General features: G+C 40.8%; 1 long non-coding RNA gene across 1 annotated transcript; it reads left to right on the top strand.

Moving 5' to 3' along the window:
* Positions 1-22,817: 22,817 nt before the first annotated feature.
* Positions 22,818-25,130, top strand: LOC145544857 (uncharacterized). The gene is made up of 2 exons (XR_014081674.1): positions 22,818-23,047; positions 23,213-25,130. It is a non-coding gene; the product is annotated as an uncharacterized LOC145544857 (long non-coding RNA).
* The last annotated feature ends 1,402 nt before the right edge of the window (positions 25,131-26,532 follow it).

The following is a 26,532-nucleotide window of genomic DNA, read 5'->3' as shown; positions in this document are numbered from 1 at the left end:
CTTTGGTCCAGGGCACCTTCCTACCCCTCTTCCTGGTGGGTGAGAAGATTCGTCTTTTCCCATGCATGTGTCTCCACAGCATCTTCCGACCTGATTTTGAACATGTTGTAAAGGCTTCAAAGGAGGCATGGAAGCAGAATACGAAAAAGTTTATAAGCAAAATTTGCTCCAAATTGGCCTTTAAAAGCATTTTTCTGATTATTAATATTTAGGATTTGGAGACTGAAAAGTGAAGCAACATCCTCTGTAGTGTTTCCAGTTGGGATTCTATTCATAAATTTATTTAAAATTAATAACCTCATAAAATAGAATATCACAAAACATTAATGTGCTATCAACATACAGTACATATTTCTTCTAAGAGATGAACTTTTTCAGCTAAGCATGAACCCAGATACAAATTCTTTTCCAGCCAAATGACCTTTATGAATTGTTTGAAAAATCCCCTAGAGTCTTTGCTACAGTTGAATACTTCATGAAAGGGAGCTTCATTTTCAAATGTATGTAATGTCATTTTATACATTATTTGATTCTATTGAACACAAAATATTGACAAAACAATAACATCCCCCAGAAGTGAGCAGCTGTGAAATGACACCTTACTGAGGATGGGCATTTGATTATTTCTGTTATCAGCTTGTAGCAGCAATGCTATCTTGTCCTCTCTCATTCTGTGACTGTTGTGGAAATGACATTAAGAAAATGAGAATTTTTATGTAGAATCACCTATATTGAAATTTATACTACCCTCAATATCTCAATCTACCTAAAATATTCAGTATATAACTGTTGTATTTAATACAGCACATTACTCTCAAACCATTACATTCTTCTCAAAGACCCACAACCAAACAATTTCTCAATATACCTGGGCATGACCATCCATTAAGCCCGCCATGTTGCCAAATTTCACACTCTCTTGCCTTTCTCCAGCTTTTACTTGTTGGTTCCCAGCTTAGATTCTAGAGCCCACTGTTACGATCTCTTTCTTGCAAGCCTCTTCTTTGGTTCTAATTTTTCCAGCAAAGCTCAAACCTTGGCTTAGCCCACCCTCCAAGTAGCCCCAGCCTGTACTGTGCAGCTGAGTGATAGAGAGGAAGACAAATGGAGGAGACTGGTCTCTGTTCAGCTGCTCCTAATTTATATAGACTCCCAGGGGCACCACTGATTGTTGCTGCATTTCCCCCCCCACACTCTCTTTCCCACTCTCCTAAATGTCTAGGTGAAGCCCTGACTTTCTCAAACCTTTAACACTTTGTCTACCTCATCATGCTCAGCTGATGACTTCTTTTATCAGTTCAGTTCAATTGCTCAGTTGTGTCTGACTCTTTGCAACCCCGTGGACTGCAGCATGCCAGGCTTCCCTGTCTATCACCAACTCCCGGAGTTTACTCAAACTCATGCCCACTGAGTCAGTGATGCCATCCAACCATCTCATCCTCTGTCATCCCCTTGTCCTCCCGCCTTCAATCTTTCCCAGCATCAGGGTTTTATCAGTGAGAAGATACAAATCAACAGGACTGAAACCCCACATGCTCCCTGACTCCAGCACACCTTGCCCACTTCACCTGCATTCATACACTCTCCTTCTCCTCTGGTGCTGTGGGCATCTGTGTTCCTAAGGCCAGCTCTTGTGTCTGTGTGCTCTCTCCTACTCAATGTGGTCATTTCAGCAACTTTCCCCTTGCCTTCCTGTATCATTAACTTGCCTTTCCAAAGCCTACAGATGCACATTTATAGCTCACATCTAAATAAAACAGAACAGAACAACAAAAGCAGCCTTTTCTGTGCTCTATGTCCCCTTTTCAGAAATGTTCCAAGATTAGGTTATCTCTTTTCAGTCTTTTGTTGTCGTCTCTCTTTTTCTTGGACCTATTCAAATTGGGGTTTCATCTCAACTCCTCCATCAAGATAGCTCTCTCTTCTTCAAGACTCCCAATGATATCAAGTTCGATTCAGTTCAGTCACTCAGTCATGTCTGACTCTTTGTGACCCCATGAACCACAGCACATCAGGCCTCCCTGTCTATCACCAACTCTTGGAGTTCACCCAAACCCATGTCCACTGAGTCAGTGATGCCATCCAACCATCTCATCCTCTGTCATCCCCTTCTCCTCCTACCCTCAACCTTTCCCAGCATCAAGGTCTTTTCAAATGAGTCAGCTCTTCGCATCAGGTGGCCAAAATATTGGAGTTTCAGCTTCAACATCAGTCCTTCCAATGAACACCCAGGACTGATCTCCTTTAGGATGGACTGGTTGGATCTCCTTGCAGTCCAAGGGACTCTCAAGAGTCTTCTCCAACACCACAGTTCAAAAGCATCAATTCTTTGGCACTCAGCTTTCTTTATAGTCCAACTCTCACATCCATACATGACTACTGGAAAAACCATAGCCTTGACTAGACGGACCTTTGTTGGCAAAGTAATGTCTCTGCTTTTCAATATGCTATCTATGTTGGTCATAACTTTCCTTCCAAGGAGTAAGTGTCTTTTAATTTCATGGCTGCAATTACCATCTGCAGTGATTTTGGAGCCCACAAAAATAAAGTCAGCCACTGTTTCCCCATCTATTTGCCATGAAGTGATAGAACCGGATGCCATGATCTTAGTTTTCTGAATGTTGAGCTTTAAGCCAACTTTTTCACTCTCCTCTTTCACTTTCATCAAGAGGCTTTTTAGTTCCTCTTCACTTTCTGCCATAAGGGTGGTGTCATCTGCATATCTGAGGTTATTGATATTTCTCCTGGCAATCTTGATTCCAGCTTGTGCTTCTTCCAGCCCAGTGTTTCTCATGATGTACTCTGCATATAAGTTAAATAACAGGGTGACAATATACAGCCTTGACGTACTCTTTTTCCTATTTGGAACCACTCTGTTGTTCCATGTCCAGTTCTAACTGTTGCTTCCTGACCTGCATACAGGTTTCTCCAGAGGCAGGTCAGGTGGTCTGGTAAATGACATCAAGACACTAAACTAAAGAATCAGTTCTCAGCCCTCATCTTGAATGTCTTTCACCATAGTTGAGTACGCATTTTTTAAATTAATTCTCCCTTGCCCTCCAGGACCACCCATTCTTTGTTTTTCTTTATTTAAAATTTTCCAATTTGTTTTGAATCTGGAAAATTCAAAAGAGTAATTGACACATAAAATTGCATATCTTCATTTTTCTGTTAATTTCATGATTGTTTTCATTTCTATATTAAAATTCGGCATCTTCTAAAAGCCATTATAGTAACTTAAGTATGTATTTTATGCATTAAAAACACATCCAGCAGTATTTTGCAGGCCTTGAGAAGACTGTGTGTAAATAGAGCATGACTCCTAGAGAAGATTGCCTGGCTCAAATGTTTTTTCTGCCACTTACTCTATAAATGACCTGGAATTTATTACTCAGACTCTCTGTGTTTCATTTTTTCAATGTAAAATGGTGATGATAATAAGGCTTATTTCCTAGGACTATTGTGTGGATTCAAAAAGTGAATACATATACATTCAGAACAGCTCCTGAAAGTCAGTTAGCACTCAATAAATAGAAGTTCAAGTTTCATGATGTGTAGAAAGCAGCATTAGCCTTTCATTGGGATCACCTCAGGGTATCACTGTCAGGAGATTGGAGACAGAAAGTAGAAAGGAGATTCCACTGTCAGTTCACTATATCAAAATAGGATTGTGATGGGATCTTACATGGGAGTAATACACTTTGTCTAGGTGTATGTGTGGGCTTCCTAGGTGGCTCAGCGGTAAAGAATCTGCCCACAAAGCAGGATACACAGGTTCCATCCCTGGGTTGGGAAAATGTCCTGGAGGAGGGCATGGCAACCCACTCCAGGATTCTTGCCTGGAGAATCCTGTGAACAGAGGAGCCTGGCGGGTTACAGTTCATGGGATCGCAATGAGTTGGACGTGACTGAACAAGCATGTGTATGTATATGATTACTCAGCATGTATCATTTGCATAAGATTCTAAAGAGGAGATACATCCTGCCCCGCAGAGGCTTATGGTCCAGTTGACGGAAGTACAGTTCAGTGGCAGCAGCCCTGTGTGCTGAGGCCAAGAGGACAACAGTGTCTGCAAGATTGGACCACACCTGCCTGTCCTACGGGTTCATTGCGTGCCTGTTTCACGCGCTCCTGATAGCTAAGACTTTCATATCCACCAAGTGTGAGGGAGGGTTGTCTACACTTTCTAAACTCATGAGACCCTAGAAAATCTGATAAAAGTGTAAACTATACCCCAAAATTTTTGCTTCAACAAAGGTTTAGAAATAAGACTGCACAGGTGGGGAGTTTGGGAGAAAATGGGTACATGTATATGTATGGCTGAATCCCTTGGCTGTCCACCTGAAACTGTCATAACATTGTTAATGGGCTATACCCCGAATACAAAATAAAAAGCAAAAATAAATAAGTAAAAGAATCAAGGCTGTGAAGGAAAACTGATCTTGCCCTAAAACAGAAATTAGAAGTTCAACCTAAGAAACCATTGTAAGGACTAAGAAACCTCTTGATAATGAGTTTATTTACTATTTTGACATGGAGTTAGTTGATTTAGAAAAGGTGTTTAGGACAGAGCAGAAGAACTGACAACATGGGCAATTTTTTGAATAAGACCCAGGAGAGGCACCAGTGCATCATTTTCTGTGTCTTGGGAAAACAAAAGGGTGTCTTTCCCAGGTGTCAACTCAGTATCTGTTCCAGACAGGACCTGGTAAATAATAATATCATTAATATAGCATGTTAAAATATATGGGTATGCTAAGCTGCTTCAGTCATGTCCAACTCTTTGTGACCCTATGGACTATAGCCTGCCAGGCTCCTCTGTCCATGGGATTCTCCAGGCAAGGATACTGGAGTGAGTCACCATTTCCTCCTCCAGGGGATCTTCCCATCTCAACATCTCTTATGTCTCCTGCACTGGCATGTGGATTCTTTACCATTAGTGCCACCTGGGAAGCCCATTAAAATATATACCATATGTATTTGATATAATAAGTAATGTATACGATAAGATTAGAACCATAATAAACAATCACTTAATGTACTTGGATTAATCATTTGAATAAATACTTGTAGTCCTAGTATTGTTGAGTTACTATATTTCTCATTTGAGGACCAAAAAAGTGATCTGATGGTATTTTTTTTAAACCTATTCAATAATGAAATTGGCTTTCAATCACCCAGATGATTCCCCAGCCTCTGCTCTGAGCAGATATTCTGACCTGTCTTGGATGGCAGTTTATTTACCCAGAGACCTCTCATCACAGAGTGAGGGGAGGCACCTGAGTTGGGGACACCTCCCTGCAGAGGTGACTGTAGATATGAGCCCCGAGGACATAGGGGAGTGGCCTTGCCGAGCGGAGGATGGACACAAGCTGCGTGGCCTCTGGAGGGAGGTGTGGAGCGCAGGCACCCAGAGCCTGTTCCAGGAGTGCGTGTGGGTCCAAGGGCTGTGGCCCACAGATGTGTGCATGAGTGTGTGAGAGAGTGTGAGTGCATCCGTGTGTGCACTCACAACTGAGCACCATGATGACTAAGGAGGCTGAAGGGACAGATCAGGCCACTGACTCAACTTCGTTTAATGCCAAAAATATTGATCTCATTGTGAGTCACTGCAAATAGCTATAACCTGAAAAGGGAACCAACTATGACTTATATTTGAGAAGACGAGCAGTGCTTTCCTTGTGAAGGAGAGTTTAAATGGACAAGCTGAAGGCTTCTCCAGGGTTAAATGCAATTAGATCTGTGAACTGAGACATTTCCATGTGAAAATTTTGATGAAGTTTGGCTTCTTGGAGTCAAAAATAAGATGCATGAAAATTAATCATACTTACCCTGTGCTAGAGAGTTATATTTTTTGTAATGAATACTCATTCATTAAATTATGTATATTGTAGTTACTAAGGCTGCCATAACACATCATCATAAACTAGGTGGCTTAGAACAGAAATGTATTCCCTCATGGTTCTGGAAGCTGGCATTCTGAAGATCATGGTATCAGGGAGGCCTGAACTCACCAAAGACTCTAGGAAGAAATCCAACCTTGGGTCTTCCTAGATTCCCATGGCTGTGGGCAACCCTCATGCTCCTCGGTTTGTAGGCGCATCACTCCACTTTCTGACTATCATCTCATGGCTCCTCCCCTCTGTAAGTCTGTGTCTCTTCTTGACATTCTGGGCCACTGGACTTTAAGGTCCACCATAACTAATCATATCCACAAGAACCCTATTTCCAAATAACGTTACATTCTGAAGTCCTGGGTGGAGATGAATTTTAAGCTGGCCAAAAATTAAATCTCGTTCTTAAAAACGAGATAGAAAAGATTATTGCAAACAAGCGTTTCAATTGACAGTGAAAAACAAATAGAATCAAATGAATGGTGGTCTGAAGATTCTTCATCCTCTGGCATATTTCACACCAAATGGTCCATGTGTATGTTTGTGTGTGTGTGTGTGTGTGTGGACTTCCTTTTTAATATCCAAGGATGTTTCCAATTCCCGTGATGTAGTTTATATCATAATCTGTCACTGTAAATCACAGAGTAGATATTCACAGCCAAATTTTCTCAGGTTTGTGAACACAATTTTTCACAGCTACATTTTATGTCTTTTTCATCATAGCCTCATAAAGTACAGCTGCAATTACCAAGTGTATTTTTATGGAAGCCACATTTGAGCATGCAATCTGCATACTCTCTTATATCATCTTGCCTGGAAAAGTCAGGAGAAAGTGTTGTGCAGAAAAGATGGGATCAACCCATGAGTCTAAAGCTCTGGGGGAAAAAAAAAATTGTGCCTTCCAGGAAGGATGATGGATGTTTAGGAAGCCATAACTCTCAGACTGGGAGTTGTTTCACCTTTAAGAGGCAACAGTGAAAAATTAATGAACCAAGGGCTTTAATGAATGAGGCATGTTAACAAGAAGGTGGATTCATGGAGTAAGTGCTGAGTAAAGGCTGTGATAGGACTGGAGTCCACCCTGAGGGCCTATGAGAAAGAACTCATGCATTGGGTTCCTGGTATGTGTCCAGTCTTTTATGACTTTTTCTGCAGTTTTCTTTAAAGAGATTGATTTTTCTCTTGCATCCCATGTACCTTAATGCCTATAAGAAACATAAAAATTCTGCTTACTTCCATCACATCTTACAATTACTTTTCCTTTCTACTTCAAAAACTGTATCTTCTTGGAAGCCTGTGCTCCCTGTGTTTGTGGCTGGTCACAGGTCTCTCCATCTTTCCCTTTCTCACTAGAGACCACAGCACCTCCAATAGTATGGTTTTTCACCCCTATTCCTACTATATTTCTGGGTGACTTCCTAAGTGAAGTGGACAACTCAGGCAACATTCCATTTCCCACAAGCTCCTCTTCTCCAGTGAGTCCACTTTATTGGTCCTTCGTCCTCATCCCACCATGAATCCTGCCACCCCCCAAAATAAACCATTTTAAAGCTGATCTCCAGTGCTCATCCTTTCAGCCCACTTTCTTTTACACTGTTAATTAGACACCACAAATATAGCTTCATCCCTGTCTTATTTATCATGGTGAAATATTTGAAATGGTTCTGTAAATCATAATCTGTTCATTTGGAACATTAAAATCTGTTATGTGAAATTTTACTAATACAGAGGAGTAAATAAAGTGTTACATTTTAAGCAGTTAGAAGCAAAGTCATTTGCTGAAGCTGAGTAATGAGTTTGCAGAAGAAAATGATGGAAAGTCTAGCAAAATATTCGCAGGATTTAGATCTGGTTCTTGAAGTTAGTACTCTATTGTATCTGAATTTAAATAAGTAAAGTTAATGATACAGTAAAATAAATCAAAATATTATAATTCAAAAACTATTTACTTCAGGACCATTATTTCTAAGATCCCTGGGTTAGGAAGATCTGCTGGAGGAGGACATGACAACCCATGCCAGTATTCTTACCTGGAGAATCCCATGGACAGAGGAGCCTGGCAGGCTACAGTCCACGTGGTCACACAGATCAGACACAACTGAAGCGACTTAGCATGCATGCGTGGTAAAATAAACTAAAATACATACATGCACGCTCAGTTGTGTCTGATTCTGTGCAACCCCATGGACTGTAGCCTGCCAGGCTCCTCTGTCCATGGGATTCTACAGGCAGGAATATTGGAGTTGCCATTTCTTTCTCCGGGGATCTTCCCGATCTAGGGATCAAACTCACTTCTCTTTTGTCCCCTGAAGTGGCAGGTGGGTTCTTTACCACTAGCTCCACCTGGGAAGTCCAAATTAAAATATTTTAATTCAAAAAGTATTTACTTCAGGATCATTATTTCTAAGCTCTCTGCTACCACTGGGAACACAGAGATGGATGATTCCATTCTCTATGAAGCTCTCAGAGAGATAAAGTTATCACATAAGTAAACATCATCCTGTTAATGTATTGTAAGAGAAATCAAATTTCTCGTGCTTTAAAGCACTAGCTTTATTGAAGAAAGAGGACCTGTTGGGAAGGTGAAGCACACTGCGCTTGTGTGTGTTGTGTGTGTTGTATCTCTGCCTGGCTGTTCTCCACAATCAAAGTGTGATTATCTCATAAATAAAATGTAATGGTTTAAAATCTGACTTTTTCAGAAGGCATGGAAGAAATGTGGATTTTGCAATATGCGTTAAAGCTGACACTTGCTACCTGATCCGACTGCAATTTATTCCTGAAAACACCCATTGCAAATAGTGTCACTAGCAAAGAAAGAGACCGGCCAATGTTTCTTGTTTGTGGGAAATATTTTACAATTTTTATTTTATGTTCATGTGGAAACTTGAGTAATAACCAAATTGTCACTTGGTTAGTAAACTTTCAGAGGTGTACTATATTCATATCAATATTCAATATTCATATCAATAAATAGTGTCTCTCCATTAAGGTAGTCATTTGGCTTATGATGAGTAAAGTGGTAACCGTTAGGAAAGAAAAGCTATAGTAAAAAGGGAAATGAGAATTTTTGAGAAAAAAGTGAAGCCAAGAGAAGCATGAAATTTCCTGTCTTAGCCAGAAATTTCAGTGACCCAGTTCTGATTTGTTAAGTATTCACTGCAAATCCTTAAATGTATCTTGTTTTATATCTTGTATGTACAATATTCATTTATCCATTCTTTCCACAGGCATTCACTGAACACCTTCTAGAAGTTTATGTTTTAGCTGCTGGAGAATAACAGGTTAAGACAAGGCCCTTGCTTATCTGGGAGGTTAGAGTCTAGTAGGAGGTGGAGGAATTTAAATATATATGTCTCATAGCCTGTGGGCACAGTGAAAGAGGGCTACACACAAATAAAGTAAAATAATAAAGCAAAACTGAACAAAATAAAATAAAAAGGGGGGGAGAAAAGATGACTGTTAGGTGAACTAGTTAAGAATGTAACCCCAAAAGGAAATAGAATAAATTCAATATCAAGCTAAATAAGATGCCTTTCCAAGGTGGAAAGGCTTTTCCGGAGGAGGGGTAGCAGTGCAGAAAGAAAGAGTCTGGAGAGCTTGGTCTCCTCCAGGAAGTACACAGAGCCACGGGGAGCCGAGGGTGAAGGGGCTTGGGGACCCGGACCAGCATTGAGACTCTGGGAACATGCTGCCTGGGATGGCATCTGGGTTCCTCTACTGGAGCTCTGCTTTTACTTCACTGTCTGCAGAAAGGCTTCCATCTAATAAGAATGAGAGTAGTAAAAATCATCCCCTCTGCAAAGGGTCCTTGCAGGCGTCAGCTGAATGAATGCATCTGAAACACTGAGACCACACTCACCGCATTTTACTACCCTTCTTGGCGTCAGGAAATTGAGAGGGCAGCTTCCGGGGATGGAGATGAGAACAAATTCCTGCAGGACCTGTAATATTGTCCTAACAGCTTTGAACATTTTCCTTTGAGGGACGGGGACTGTAGATGTATGCTAGGAAGGAAAATATGAACAGTTTAGTGTTTTCAAAAGATTAGTATCATGTCACCTGAGTGGATATAATTTTGATCAGGTTTCTTTCTTTTGATTTCTCAGCTGATGGTGTATGATGATGGGGAAACACAGATGATGTTTGATGTCTGCCAGTTTGTTTGTGATCACGGATGAGTCAGTTCTCTAGGCATCGTGTTAGGTGATTCCTGAGTTCTCAATTTTAGAAAAACTGTCTGAAGTGACTGTTTGGAGAACAGGATGGCAAAGGGAACTTTATGGGTTGAAACTTTTCTCTGCCATAAGTGTTCTCAGGGCTTCGTGTCTGATTTTATTTATTCTCCTACGTGGTTCAGTTCAGTTCAGTTGCTCAGTCGTGTCCGACTCTTTGCAACCCCATGAATCGCAGCATGCCAGGCCTCCCTGTCCATCAATAACTCCCGGAGTTTACCCAAACTCATGTCATTTGAGTTGGTGATGGCATCCAACCATCTCATCCTCTGTCATCCCCTTCTCCTCCTGCCCCCAATCCTTCTCAGCATGAGGATCTTTTCCAATGAGTCAACTCTTTGCATGAGGTGGCCAAAGTATTGGAGTTTCAGCTTCAACATCGGTCCTTCCAATGAACACCCAGGACTGATCTCCTTTATGACGGACTGGTTGGATCTCCTTGCAGTCCAAGGGACTCTCAAGAGTCTTCTCCAACACCACAGTTCAAAAGTATCAATTCTTTGGCGCTCAGCTTTCTTCACAGTCCAACTCTCACATCCATACATGACTACCAGAAAAACCATAGCCTTGACTAGATGGATCTTTGTTGGCAAAGTAATGTCTCTGCTTTTTAATATACTATCTAGGTTGGTCACAACTTTCTTTCCAAGGAGTAAGCATCTTTTAATTTCATGGCTGCGGTCACCATCTGCAGTGATTTTGGAGCCCCCCAAAATAAAGTCTCACACTGTTTCCACTGTTTCCCCATCTACTTGCCATGAAGTGATGGGACCAGATGCCATGATCTTAGTTTTCTGAATGTTGAGCTTTAAGCCAACATTTTTACAACATTTTTACTCTCCTCTTTCACTTTCATCAAGAGGCTTTATAGTTCCTCTTCACTTTCTGCCATAAGGGTGGTGTCATCTGCATATCTGAGGTTATTGATATTTCTCCCAGCAATCTTGATTTCAGCTTGTGCTTCTTCCAGCCCAGAATTTCTCATGATGTACTCTGCATATAAGTTAAATAAACAGGGTGACAATATACAGCCTTGACGTACTCCTTTTCCTATTTGGAACCAGTCTGTTTTTCCTTGTCCAGTTCTAACTGTTGCTTCCTGACCTGCATACAGGTTTCTCAAGAGGCAGGTCAGGTGGTCTGGTATTCCTATCTCTTTCAGAATTTTCCACAGTTTATTGTGATCCACACAGTCAAAGGCTTTAGCATAGTCAATAAAGCAGAAACAGATGTTTTTCTGGAACTCACTTGCTTTTTCAATGATCCAGTGGGTGTTGGCAATTTGATCTCTAGTTCCTCTGCCTTTTCTAAAACCAGCTTGAACATAGCATAGCCTTTTATAGTCATGGTCTCAGAGCAAATGTAATATTTAAACACTGAAGTCTACCACTTGGCAGCCCTGAGATTGTGAATAAGTTCCCAAGAAGACTCCCAGTGTCTCTATCTGTGACATAAGAAACTCAGAATCATGCCTGCCCCACGAGAGACTGTGAGGATCACTGGGATGATACGCAGTTACCATGGTAGCTGTGCACGTGGCTCTGTACAAACATCAGCCCTGATGATCATTACTGTGTAGTAACTGAGACGGGAGTCCATGCTGAGCTCGACTTGACTTGTATGGACTGTGCCAGGATGTGAATTCTGACTCATGGAGCCCATACTCCCTTCATCACTCCGTGCTCAGTGTGGGAGGATGTGAAGGAGACGCAAGTTTCCTGTTCTGCTCCCTGAGGACCTGCTAAAAGAAAAGAGTGACAATATTCTGTGGCAGCCTTGATGGGAGGGGAGTTTGGGCGAGAATGGATACATGTATATGTTTGGCTAAATCCCTCCACTGTCCACCTGAAACTATCACAATATTGTTAATCGGCTATGCGTGTTAAGTTGCCTCAGTTGTGTCTGACTCTTTGTGACCCCGTGGACTGTAGCCCGCCAGGCTCCTCAGTCCATGGGATTCTCCAGGCGAGAATACTGGAGTGGTTGCCATTTCCTATTCCAGGGGCTCTTTGTGACCTAGGGATCGAACTCGTTTCTCTTTTATCTCCTTCACTGGCAGGCAGGTTCTTTACCACTAGCACCACCTGGGAAGTCCGAATCAGCTATACGCCAATACAAACTAAAAAGTTAAAAAAATAATAAAAATAATTCAGAAATTAAAAAAAAGTGAAACTGAGTCATGAGGGAGGAGTAAAGTGTGGAGATGAATTGTCTAGGAGAAGAGAAGGCTATTTGCTGTAAGAGGATGCTATAAATTACTAAATGTTTGCTCTATGTTTTTTAAAATTAGGAGGTGAATGCCAGCTGGTGACTGTCTTAAGATAAGAGAGTCAATAAAACCTGATATCCTGCATTGGGGGAGAGACTGTAGGAGAGAAGGCATCACTCTGACACCTTATGTTTTACAACCAAGGGACAACAGCACAATACAGTGAAATCTGCTAGATAGAAAAACTTTGAAAGATTTTTGAATAAAGGCAGGGGAAGAGTAATATTTTCTGCTAATGTGAAAAAGAAAACATTTGAATAGTTTTCCCCAGGTACAAAAATCAATGATTGCCCGGAGACTAAAGATCAAAATGCTCAAAAGAAAATCTTGAAATCAAAGGAGAAAACAAGCAACCTGTACTCACTTTAGTTTTTCTGTGCCAAGCTCCTTCACCTTCACCCCAACACACACACACACATACACACACACACACACACACCACACACACACACACCGGAGTGCATGCGAGCCTCAAGCGTACGCAATAATGAATAACTCTTAGACTCAAGTCATTATCACCAGCAAGCTATTTTTTTTTTCTCTTAATTAAAGGCTTGAAGGTCAGGAGAACCAAACACAAATGCTACAAATGTGCTGGGAAGACTAAATGCTTGACAGTGCTTTTCATGTCAAAGGCCCAGAATCTGGCTAAATGAACTTGGAGCCTTTATGAGGCAGAAGCAAAGAAAGCCTTGCATTTGCCACAAAGTGAGTGTCTTCATTCTGAAAGCTTCAAAGGGGAGTATTAGGTGTTTAAAAACTTCTTTGTTCTCTTCTAAGAAAAAAATTATGGCACAATTTATCCTAATTCAGATTTTAGGCCTTGATTAGAGATGTGCAATCTTACCTTCAAATAAAATATATAATTTTCCACAGAGCATGCATTCATTCACTCATTCTTCTTTCTAAATTACAGCAAATTGCTCCAATTTTAGTTTCCTTGTAGTATGCATTTAGGCTGCTCGGAAGCCCGCCTGGCCCTCCACCTATGTGCACTGTGCAGTCACTAATAGAGAATGTCATTTTTGTCAAGAGGAGTGAATTCTGCCATGTGACAGGACCGTTTAACACAAGCACGCGGCTCCATAGAAGGAGGTGGGAAGGCAGGTGTCTCATGAAGGCCTCCTGGTTGGCAGATGGAGATCGTTAGAATTTGCCTGTAGCTTTCGAGAGAGCTTCCCTGTTTTACTCTGCTTTGTAACAGCTTTTGATCCAATCATGTTTATTTAATTTGAGTACAAGTCCACAATTGTTCGAGTGCCTCTGAAGAACCAGGCTCTGTGTTTCATGCCTGCAAAGGAGTCAGGATGGAGGAAAACTGATGCTGCCTCTGTTCCTCGTGTGATGGTGAGGAGAAAGATGGAGAGCTAAGAGGAGCTCTATTCCTGACCCTTTTATGGGCCAGGAGGGCATGCAGCAGCTCACCTATTCATCACAACAAAATTGCATGCAGGGTACCTCTCTTTCCTTGTCCATCTTCCTGATGAGGAAATACTTGGTAAACAGGCCAGTGGCAGCCCTGAGTTTGAACTCTAAATTCAAAAGCCTTGGATATAACCCCCAGACTGTCCTGAAGACAGGATCAATCATTTGTGAAACATCAGATAGTAATTAGTAGTGGGGCTGAAATGAAGCCCAGGCTTTTCTGATTTAAAACTGGACACTTTCTGTTGTGCTGGTTTTCTGCAACAGATTCAGATTTGTACTTGAAAATTGTTATTTTTTTTAAAATGTGAACAGTTTTATAAAGTCTTTATTGAATTTTTCATAATATTGAACCTGTTTTATGTTTTGATTTTTTGGCTGCGAGGCATCTGAGATCTTAGTTCCAGGGTCAGGGATTGAACCTGGACTCCCTGCCCTGGAAGGCAGAGTCCCCACCACTGGTCTACGAGGGAAGTCCCATGATGGCAGTTTGTATGTGTCATTTTTGCAGTATTTGAAATGAAATTAGTTGAGTACTTTACTACTACTTGTGAAAAAGAGGCTGTTTTCCAGGCTATGTGTTATGGATGTAGAGGTCAGGGGAGACTAGGTGTCCCTGACTTCCAGGAGGTAATTCTGTATGACATAGAATTTTAAGAAGATTAGCCTCTTGACAAGTAGCACCATGTAGGTGGTGTGGATGAAGTGCTGGAGAAATGCAGGAAGCAAGGGGTTTGTTCTAAGTGTGGTTTAAGTCATAGACAAGAAGGGTAAGCGGTCAGAGGGATCAGGACAGCAAGGCTTACTTTAGAAAACTGCGGAGATTTGTGGGAGTAGAGTTAAGAATCAGGGGCTTTCCTTCAGCTTTTACAAATTAAAGAAATTTGAGGGGGGCCTATTTTGGGGTTATTAGTAAATAAGTCATGTTTCCTTTCTGCACAACTTTTACAATTTGCCTTGAGACTACATATTTTCTACTGTAGTTATTCAGTCGCTAAGTCATTTCCAGCTCTTAGGGACCCCATGGACTGCAGCACACCAGGCTTCCCTGTCCTTCAGGGAGGAGTTTGCTCAAACTCATATCCATTGAGTCCGTGATGCCATCCAAGCATCACGGACATTGCTTTATCTGTAACCCAGAGATATTGAAATACATGGTGTTTCATATTATATTCCAGATAGTTTACAAATTCAGTTGGATTTTCTTTCTGACATAGGAGTATTTTCTCACCTGAGAGTTAAGCACAATGTTGGGGTTTGGCTCTGTAATCAAATGCTGGTTTTATCACATTGTAATTAGAGTATTTGAGTCTAAAATATATTTCAGCTCTTTGAAAAGTATGCGTGAATGTGTGTGTGTGTGAATGTGTATATGCACTATTAGTGTCAATTTTTGTGAATGATCTATGTTACTTGATATATTTTCTCTCTTTTATACTACAGGTTTTGCTATCTCTGTTAGATGTATCTTTTATTTAGATCTTCCATATTTTTATCTTTTCAATTTGACAAAAGATATGAATAAAAGTCTCCATTTCTTAGTGTAATTCTATTTCCCCTTTTAATCACCTGTGTTTCTATGGGACAGATATTAATGCTAAAATTGTTGATGCACATATACTCATAGCACTATAACTTTATCTTCAACTGTATAATCTTCTCTTAATAAAGAAAACATTTAATCATATCATATGATTTTTATATTATATGAATTTTGGTTTGTACTCAAAAAAGTCTGATATTAACATAGTAATCTTTTAATTTGAATCTTCCTTATTTAGCTTCTCTATTTTTCATCTTTTCGAATAAGCGTATTAATTGCTTTAGTCGTGTTTACAAATATAGACTAAACTTGAGTTCTGCTTAGTGGTCCAATTTAAAGGTTTTTTGTTTGTTTGTTTTTAGTATGTTAGGTTGCTAATGCCTGTATTCTTATTGCTACAGTTGAAATGAATGATTTTAATTCTGTCATAAGATTATTTCATAGTGTTTTTAAAGATCCCATGAATTTTTTTCTCATCTTGAACATCGTCAAGGAATATAAAATGTTTTCTCTGTTAGATAACCACAATTTCTACAATGTGCTTTATTCTTATTCCTATAGTTACATATGTAATATTCAGAGCCAATTTTTTTCCCTCGTTGACTATTAACTGAAGATTTTTCTCTAGTGGTGAGAACAATATCTCTGAGCTCTTATGTTTAAGGTAGTTTGTCATGTTTTAATTGAATGAGAATATAACTGAGAAAGTTTCTTAGACCACATGTTATTTCCCTAAACAATTTTTCTGGTTTCTGCACAGTCTTTTAGCATTTAGAGTTGCAGCAGAGAAAGAGTTTGATGTCAGTTTTCTTTTATAAATGATTTTCTATTTTTCCTGAATACTTAAAGGCATCTTAATTTTGGTTTCTAGCAATTTCATCAGCTCAGACTCTTTTGTTCAATGCTCTTGAAGATACCATGTAAGCATGTATGTTCAGCCACTCAGTCATATCTGACTCTGCAGCCCCATGGACTGTAGCTCACCAGGCTCCTCTGTCCATGAAATTTTCCAGGCAAGAATACTGGAGTGGGTTGCCACTCCCTACACCCAGAGATCGAGCCAGCATCTCTTGTGTCTCCTGCATTGACAGGTGGGTTCTTTACCACTAGTGCCACCTGGGAAGCCCCTTGAAGATACAGTATGTCTTCTCCAGAAAAAGCATTAAGTCCTTTTTCTTTTTTAATTTCAGAAAAGTTGTTTCATTAACACTTTCCTACTTCAGAGGTTTTGACTGTTTATATCTTGTCTTCTAAAACTTCTATTTTCTCTCAAACCCTGTAACATCTGGATATAGTAGAAACTAGCCATGTATGGGTCTTCAAGTTTCATTTTAAATGAACTAAAATTAAACATTCAGCTCTTCTATTTAACTATCCATTTTCAAGTGAGCAATACTGCTCCATGTTGTATCGGACAATGCAGCTAAAGACATTCCCATCATAACAGAATGTTCTATCAGATAGTACTGATATTCCTTTAAAAGGTTTTCTATATTTACATTTTATTTTTCTCACTTCATCACATCTATGTTTCATGCCTATTATCATATTTCACAGAGTGAGTTACATATCTGAAGAGCTGAAATTTAAACAAGTAATTTTTTGTTTTTGTTTTTGTTTTTGAGAATGAGAGTGAAAAGTTCAAAGGAGTTGTAGAAAAAAATAACTGTTAAGGGTGTGTTGGAGGAAAAATACATCAGCTGTCTTGTCTTGCTTTTTACCTTTAGGATTTTTGTCTTTTCTGAAACAACATGTCCAAGATTGTCTCAAAGAAAATTATGCAGAGATTTATGCTTGTCTCTGCAGCCCTCGGCTCTTCTTGTGTGTTTTTTTCTTTATAATACACACAGTGACTTTGCTTCCCTTATATCTCTCATTTCTCTTATTTCCTCTTTGTATCAAGTTAAAATCTTACATCAATCATCTACATTTTAGTGTGAGTTGAGCATGAAACATTTTTATTCTAAATCTCGTCTATGCCTCGTGTGACAATCCATTTTGTGTCAACTTGAGTGGATCGCGGATGACCAGATACCTGATTTAAGCAATATTTCAGGGTGTATCTACAAAGATGTTTTGAGAAGAGATGAGCATCTGAAGTGGTGAGCTGGGTAAAGTGGGCTGCCTTCCCCAGCGCAGGTGGACAGTCATCCAGTGCCATGAGGGTCTAAACAGAACGGAAAGTGCTGGGGATGTTTGAGTTCTTTCTCTGCCTGACTGTTCAGCTGAGAGACACATTATCCTGGCTTGTACTCCTGTGTCTCAGGCCTTCAGATGTGAACTTAAATCTGTGCCATCAGCCCTCCCCTCTCAACCCCCTGAACTACATCAGTGGCTTCCCTGGGTCTCCAGTTGCAGGGGGACAGCTCATGGGCCTTCATAGCCTCCATAACTGCAAGAGTCAACACCTTATTTTATCTTCATCATCTAACCCATATCCATATCCATGTCCATATCAATGTGCTAATGGTTCTGTTTCTCCAGATAACCCTGACTAATACACATACACATGGAAAAATGAAATGACTTTAATCATTAAGTAAATGAGGAAGTGAAAAATAAGGTGACTATTACAAGACTGAAACACTTGTTCAGTATTTATGCAAACTCAGACATGTTAAAACCTCAAAAATAGAGCACTTAGGGGCAATTTGTAGTAATACCACATAATTTCGGTTTCTGCTCAACTGAGGAAAAAAAAGACTCCATTAAGGTAAGCTGTATTTGGCCTGAACTTATTACCTCTCCATGTGGGCCAAGCCCTCTGCAGAGGTGAATGAAGTTGTCTCTGTGCTTAGAGAACTCACAGCCCTTCAGCGGAAGCTAACAACTAGTCTGAGAATGTATTCCTATGGTTCTTCTTGCAAATTTTGATCAGCCTGCAGATAAAGTGTATGCAACCATCCATTTGTGACCATGATGCTTGATTTTTAGAAGTTTGGGAAGTATGTGCAGCCTTCTTTCCATTTACCTTTTGCTTTTGGCACAAATGTTTTGAAATCCTTCCTAACTGGTTATAACTCATGTAAAATATTCACAAAATTGTGGCAGGTTTTCCCTATTATATGATATAATTTATCTAGCAAAACAGATTTATTCAAATAAACCTCTCATTTCTTGGAAAATTTGGGGCTAAATTTCAAGGAGTTACCAAGATTTCCTGGAGAGAGTGTGCTGATTGGTGTTTCTGGGAAATAATCAGAGTGTTTAAGTCAACCTCAAGGAGAAATAATAATCTCAGTGCAGATTTTTATAACCCACACTCTTCTCCAGAGTAGCAAGGAAATGAATAAGGCTCAGAATATGGAGTTGAATTAGGTGCTTCTTCTTGAGTCACTAAATGCCATATTCATTGTATAATGACAACGTCTTCCATTTACAGGGTACCAAATACAAAAGGTTATAACTCATTACATACACACACATGTACATATATGTATATTTCTAACTTTCTTGAATATGATTTGCTACCTTTATTTATTGATGAAGAAACTAAGGCTCAGGGAAGTTAAATGACTCACTTAAGGTCACACGATTTGTATTTCAACAATCTTTCTCTGTTTTTTGTTCGTTTGTTTGTTTTTAAAGATTTTTTGACGTGAACCGTTTTTTTTAAACTTTTTATTTTGTTTTGGACTGTAGCAGATTAACAATATTGTGATAGTTTCAGGGGAACAGCCAAGGGACTCAGCCATACAGATACATGTATCCATTTCCCCCCCAAAGTACCCCCCTCATCTCTAAGCTGCCACATAGCATTGAGCAGAGTTCCCTGTGCTACACAGTAGGTCCCTGTTGGTTATCCATTTTAAATAGAGCAGTGTGTACCTGTCCATCCCAAACTCCTTGACTCTCCTTTCCCCCAGCAAGCTTGAGTTTCTTCTCTAAGTCTGTGAGTCTCTTTCTGCTTCGTAATAAAGTTCATTTGTAACAATTCTTTTTAGATTCAACATACCCAGGGATGTCATATGATATTTCTCTTTCTCTGTCTGACTTACTTCACTCAGTACGACAATCTCTACACCCATCCATGTTGCTGCAAATGGCATTATTTCAGTCTTTTTAATGGCTGATATTCCATTGCATATACGTACCATGATGTGACCAATTTTTAAAGCCATTATTGAATTTTTTTACAGTATTGCTTCCGTTTTATGTTTTGGTTTTTGGGCCATAAAGCGTATGGAATCTTAGTCCCCCGAGCAGGGATAGAACTTTCACTGCTTGCGATGAAAAGTGAAGTCTAGTCACTGGAGACGTCTCCCTCTCTCTGTTTCTAACCCATAGCCTTGTATTCATACCCTGGAGCCCTCTGATGTTACAACCGATGCTGTCGGGCCCTCAGCTATTCTTGTCCATAGTGTCTCTTCAAAAGGAGTGGACATGAGGATAGCAAAGATGTCTCCTACTGCCCCTCGGTCCCCTTTATATGGTCAGATAGTTAGTGGAAGGGGAATTGACATTGTCAGAAGGCCTAGCCTCCAGAGCCATGCGCCCATGACCTAACTTTACAGAGAATTGGTCCCCTTGTCTGTGAAGTGAGGGCATGGTGCCTCTCAAGTTCACACACCCTTCAGTTCATCAAACATTCCACATTGTCAACTTGACTGGACAATGAGGTACCCAAATATTCAGCTAAATATTATTTAGGGTGTGTCTGTGAAGTTGTTTCTCAATGAGACTAATTTGTAGACTCAGTTAGACACTCTCCTGTCCAGTGTGGGTAAACCTCTCCCGTTGGTGGCTCCTGAACAGAACCCAAGGTGAGGTCAGTGAGAAGTCCCTTCCTCTGCCTTTTTTCCAGCTTAGACATAGGTTCCCCTGCACTTGGACCGGAATTTCCACCATGGTCTGTCTTGGGTCTCCAGTTTGCAGATAATTTATTGGAACTTCTCAAGTATGCTTATGGTAAAGAAATTGCCTGCCAATGCAGGAGACATAAGAGATGTGGGTTCGATCTTTGGATCAGGAAGGTCCCCTGAAGGAGGGCAGGGTAACTCACTCTAGTATTCTTGCCTGGAAAATCCCATGGGTAGAGGATCCTGGCAGGCTACAGTCCATGGGGTGGCACAGAAATGGACACAACTAAAGTGATGTAGCATAGCATCCACAGCCACATGAGCCGATTACACATTATGAATGGATATCTCCTACTGGTCCTTTTCTACGGAGAACCCAGGGTAACACAATGATATTCAGATTTGGCTCCAGGGCCTTCCCCACTCACAAGTTTAAACCAGTTCTTGTGAGCCCTCCTCTCACTTGAGAAAAAAGGGAAAACTAAAAATAGGGCTTCAAAGCACTGATTGAGACCTGTCTCATGGCACCTCCAGTCACTAGCTCTGTGACGCTGAACAAGAGAATTACCTGTACTTCAGTTTCTTCCCTTGAAAAACGGAGACACTGATAAAGCTTCCTTCTTAGGATGAATAGCAAGAGTGAATGTATTAAATGTGTAACGTGCTCAGAATGATGTCTGGCATACGGTGACTACTAAGGTACTATCAGATACTATTAGAAAAAGAAGTCCAGACAGAAAGGCTTTTAGTTTGAGGAAAGTTAAGACCCTTTTGAACAGTGGTGTTGGAGAAGACTCTTGAGAGTCCCTTGGATTGCAAAGAGATCCAACCAGTCCATCCTAAAGGAAATCAGTCCTGAATATACGTTGGAAGGACTGATGCTGAAGCTGAAGCTCCAATACTTTGACCACCTGATGAGAAAAACTGACTCATTGGAAAAGACCCTGATGCTGGGAAAGATTGAAGGCAGGAGAAGGGGTTGACAGAGGATGAGATGGTTGGATGGCATTACCAACCTGATGGACGTAAGTTTGAGCAAGCTCCGGGAGTTGGTGATAGACAGGAAGGCTGGCTTGTTGCAGTCCATGGGGTGGCAAAGAGTCGGACATGACCGAGCAACTGAACTGAAGATTCAAAGGAAGGATTTGACAGAGGACTCAAAAAGAGAAGCCCCAAAAGAGAAGAAATATTTAAAACTAGAAAGAAAACAAAGAGTAAAGAACAGAGTCATAGTTCTGTTGGGAATGAAGGGAATGAAGAAATTCAAGAAGGAAGAATGTTGCTATGGTAACAAATGCTGCAAAGGGATGGGTAAAGTGAAGACAGGAGATAGCCCAGTGGATGCAGGAACAGAAGACTTTGATGCCGTGGGAAGATTCCAGGGGTGTGCTGGGGCATTCATTCATGGAGAACTTGGGAGAGGGAGGTTGGCTGGCAGTTAAAGGGGACTTGAGTCGAGATAGGGCTTTTAATGATTATAGGCTGCAGAGGTGCGGCATGTGCTATATAGCCGAATATGAAGAGAGGGCGGTTGCTTGTTCTTTGCCTGCTCATGAATAGCAATTATAATGAACGATATCACACATGACTGTAGGTCAACTGTACTCCAATAAAATATATATATTAAGAAAAAACCAATATCACACATGAATATATATCTTGACAAAACTATGCAGGTGTGAGTTCTGAAGAATAAGAACCACTGCCTGTCCATTAATTTATCCATATTATTATTTAAAAAATATTTTTGAGTGCCCACTCAGTGTCTTGCACTCTTCTTGGCACTAGAGATATATTAGTAAGTAAAAAGCAAAGTGAAACCGGACCAACCAAATCTCCCTGGTAGTTTGAGGGAGTGGCTATACTGAAATGAACAAAGTCCTCAAACAAATACAGTGATCAGACACAACTGAAAGTGTTAGTTGCTCAGTCATGTCCAACTTATTGCAACCCCATTGTCTGTAGCCCACCAAGTTCCTCTTGACCATGGGGTTTTCCAGGAAAGAATACTGAAGTGGGTTGCCATTTCCTTCTCCAATTGGGAAAGGGAACAGTTTTAGACATTGAACTACATTCGCAGTCCATGCTCTGCCCATTTCTGTGTGAACTTGCTTTGACGGGTATTTGCTATGCTTTGGTGTCCAGCATTGGGACCTCTTGCTTATGTTTGCAGAGAAGGCAATGGCACCCCACTCCAGTACTCTTGCCTGGAAAATCCCATGGACAGAGGAGCCTGGTAGGCTACAGTCTGTGGGGTCGCTAACAGTCGAATACGACTGAAGCGACTTAGCAGCAGCAGCAGCAGCTTATGTTTGAGGGATTCCCTTTGGTATGGGTGTTGAGATTCAGAATCACTTCTTACTAAGAAGAGGAACTTCACAGGTTCCTCCTGTCTAGCCTGTCCTGCCCTCGACACAAGGTGTCACTGGGCTCCGCTGGTCATAAGTGTCAATCAGCCAGGACTGCAGGTGAGTTCCAAGCCAGATGAGCAACAGTGATGTACAGGTAGTGACTGCCTTAGGGTCCCACCCCGACACATGTGCCCAGAGGTGCCAACCATGAGGCAGCACTATGCACCCCTCTCTGTGCACAGCTGTCCAGGTTATGATGTCATGTATGATTCTTACCCGCACAGCTGTCAGATTGCTGCTTCTGACCACCTGGCAACCTTGTGATCTACTGACCCTCTTTAATAAGCTTGTTTCCTGCTTCGATAAGCCACAGTCATCTTCTGTTGATGGGAAATTGAAAACCCTCCTGAATGATACCCTTGGATTTATCCTCATGCTCTCTGAGCCACATCTTTCAAGTGGGCACCATACTAATACATCTTTGCTGTGGGAATCAGAAGATTCCATCGAAGGGCCTCAGTATCCCTAAGGTGCTTTGTTAATGGAAGAGAGGGTTTGGGGTTTAGTCTACTTTTTGTTTGTTGGATCTTGTTCATTTTTGCTTTGTTTTGAGAATTCTTGCTTTTCCTTAGTTCTATCACAATGTGCAGTCAGGCTCTGAATCATGGCTAATGGGGTGTCTTTGACTTAAGCAGGATCCTGTAAAAGAGGCCTTTTCTCAGCAGCTGCAGAGAGTCAGTGAAGTTTCCCAAGAGAAATTCTCCATTTGACTGCTCATGCAAACCTTGTGTCTACTCTCTAAGCTGGGAAAGAAATTAGAAACCTTTGTTGTGAGATTCCTTGGGGTACATAGAAGACAGAGGCACTAAGAAGTGTGCAGAAAAGACAGGACAGGAGAGGAGCCCAGGCACCATTTCCTGACTCCTTAGTATACTCCAGGCACCGTGAAGGGGTTTCCTGCACCTGATTTTATGTAGTGTTCCCTTAGAAGACAAGACTCATTTGAGAAAGGGCCTGGACTCGCTTGTACACTGCCTCAATCCTTTCCAGGCCTGGTGCTTATCAGAAGATCAGCACATGAGTATTGGAATGAATGAACGATTGAATAAATAAATAAACATACTATGGATCCCAAACCCCAAGCTTCAGAGAATTGAGTGACAGAATAATTCTCTGAGGATCACAAGCTAGAAAGTGCAGAGCAAGATGAGGAAGGAGGTGTGCCTGGCTGGAAGATTGTGCACCCTGCAATATCCATGTGGATGCAATAGCTCAGTGTGAAAGGCAAGGAACTGATGAAGTATCACTATCTTCATGCTCCAAATAAATGTACAGCTTGAAGGACATAGCTCCCTCCAGCCCTGATGTGTTAAGTGGAGGCTGGGACAGGAAAGAAGCACCAGGACTCTGCTCCCCGAGTCCTGACACACTTCTCTCTGTCCTGGCCCAGCATCAACACATGTGACTTTTATTGGACATGAAGGCTGAGAGCCAAAGAATTTATGTTTTTGAATTTCAGTGTGGGAGAAGACTCTTGAGAGTCCTTTGAATTGCAAGGTGGTCAAGCCAGTCAATCCTAAATGAAATCAACCCTGAATATTTATTGGAAGGACTGATGTTGAAGCTGAAACTCCAATACTTTGGCTACCTGATGCCAAGAGCCCACTCACTGGAAAAGATCCTGAGGCTAGGAAAGACTAAGTGCAAAAGGAGAAGGGAGCAACAGAGGATGAGATGGTTGGATGGCATCACTGATTCAGCAGACATGAGTTTGAGCAAACTCTGGGAGATACTGAAGGACAGAGGAGCTGAGCGTGCTGCAGTCCATGGGGTCACAATGAGTTGGACATGACTTAGTGACTGAACAACAACAATGCTTTGTTGGGAGTTCATCTCATGTGTTAATGCATCTCTGCCTGAAAAACTTCTCCATGGTTTGTGGTGAAAGCTTAATTTCCTCGCTTCCCAACAATCTCTGCTTTATTCTTTTATCTCATCTGCATAGAGGCAAGAGTACTGAATAGGTATTTGTAGCACTTAATAAGTTGTATAATTCAATTAGATCCCCTCTTGAACTGCTTTAACAGTGTTTATCTTTACCGTAATTACTGTACATATTCTGGGAGGATGTACTTCTGGCCTTGGTCTCTGATGGAGCCATCCAGGTACCGTCATCTAGCAGAACTAGCCCCCAAACCTCAAAGCCTTCAGAGTCAGTGTCTCTCAGATCTCATGACTGTGAGAACTACTTCAAGAACATTTCAGTGAAGGGAGCAGAATCTGCAAAGCTACAACAGTGTGAAAAACGCACTGTCCTTCAAAAAAGATGAGGAATCCAACATGACTGATGAACAGAACTGGTAAAAGAGAAGATACAACATGTTAGTTAAAGGGGTTGAGAACTAAGGAAATCCATGATTCTGGGAAGGTAGCATGACATACCATTGTGACTTATCTTAAATAGAAAATTAAAGATGCTTTAAGGCTTTTTTTTTTTTCCTAGAAGCATTAAGGAAGGATAAAAAAACATCGTAAGGTGAGAGATTTAAACAGAATTCAGGGGGAAAATATCTTCAAACCAATCAGATGCGATTAAAATCATGGCCCAGTTAACTTAGTGTATACCATTTTGTTGTTACAATCACTAATTCCTACCACACTTTATTTCCAGTCACAGCTCATTAACTAGATCTAGACACATGGACAAACTACCTCATGGGTGTGGGGATGGAGGGCACCGAGGTACGTGGTCAATGATAAAGACCCCACCACCAGCACCAAGAAGCAATTTTACCTGTATTATAACAGATAGAAAATGGATTCAGAAAGGTGGAAGATGCATTTTTATCATGAAAGATATTTAGATAATTTTGAAAGGTAGTAATTATATGGTTCTATATGAGATTGTCTCACAAAATGTTTTAATGGCCAAGTTTGTGTCTATTGAAAGATGTTTTTATGAATAGAAAGATCAGTATGCTAGTATATGATCTACTTCTGCTAAATAAATAAATAAATCAAGGCGTCGGTCCAAATCAACACTAATATTTTATCCATCCATTTCTTTGAACTTCAGTTCATCCTTCATTTACAAACTGAAGTAATAACATCTGCCTTATTCTTCAGAGAAGATAGTCCATATTATGACCTCATAAAGAGCTGATTGAGACATGACTGACCCATCATGGTAGCCACTTCCCACATGCTCCCATGGGTCACACTCACAATAGCCCTGTATAAAGTGTATGCCATTTCCACTTGAAGAAGTGGAAACTCCAGGAGTCTGAGGTATTGTTGAAAGCCACATCACTTGTATCTGGAGGGTTGAGATCAGAATCCATGCCCATCTGTTCTCAAGCCTGTCTTCATCCTAATGTACAATATGACTCTGATGCCCAGGTGGTTCAGTGGTAAAGAACCTGCCTGCCAATTCAGGAGATGCAGAAGATGTGGGTTCAATACCTGGGTTGAGAAAATTCCCTGGAGGAGGAAATGGCAACCCACTCCAATATTCTTGCTGGGAGAATCCCATCCACAGAGGAGCCTGGTGGGCTACAGTCCATGGGGTGGCAAAGAGTCAGACTCGACTGAAGTGACTGAGCACGCATTATGCATGGCTCAATTGTAGGGGGCTTTTGTCTCTTCCTTCATAATACGGGGCTCATATTTGGGAAGTTGATCAGGTTCATATGAATAAACCATTTTAATATATTTTTAAGAATTGATAACATTTAGAGAATAATATAAAGATCCATTTTTCTCCTTTTTGAAATACTATTAATATTCAACACTTTAAGCAAATATTAGCTGTCTAGAGTTTGACTTTCAGAGTCTTAAGATCATGTGTTTCGCTTTATGAAAGCTTTTACATCCTTACCATAATTAATCCACGAGGAGAGACCTCCTTCCAAATTTCTACCAGAGTTGCAAAAGCTCCACGAGGCAAGCTGAAAAATAAAATGAGGTGCGCCCTTCCTGACCTGTTTCACACCACTGTTCTGAGCCCTTTGGGGAA

The sequence above is a fragment of the Giraffa tippelskirchi genome, chromosome 4 (genome assembly GCF_054371585.1).
Source record: "Giraffa tippelskirchi isolate mGirTip1 chromosome 4, T2T-mGirTip1v1.2.pri, whole genome shotgun sequence".
In the NCBI taxonomy this organism is placed as follows: domain Eukaryota; kingdom Metazoa; phylum Chordata; class Mammalia; order Artiodactyla; family Giraffidae; genus Giraffa; species Giraffa tippelskirchi.
This window is presented reverse-complemented; position numbering and strand designations above follow the sequence as displayed.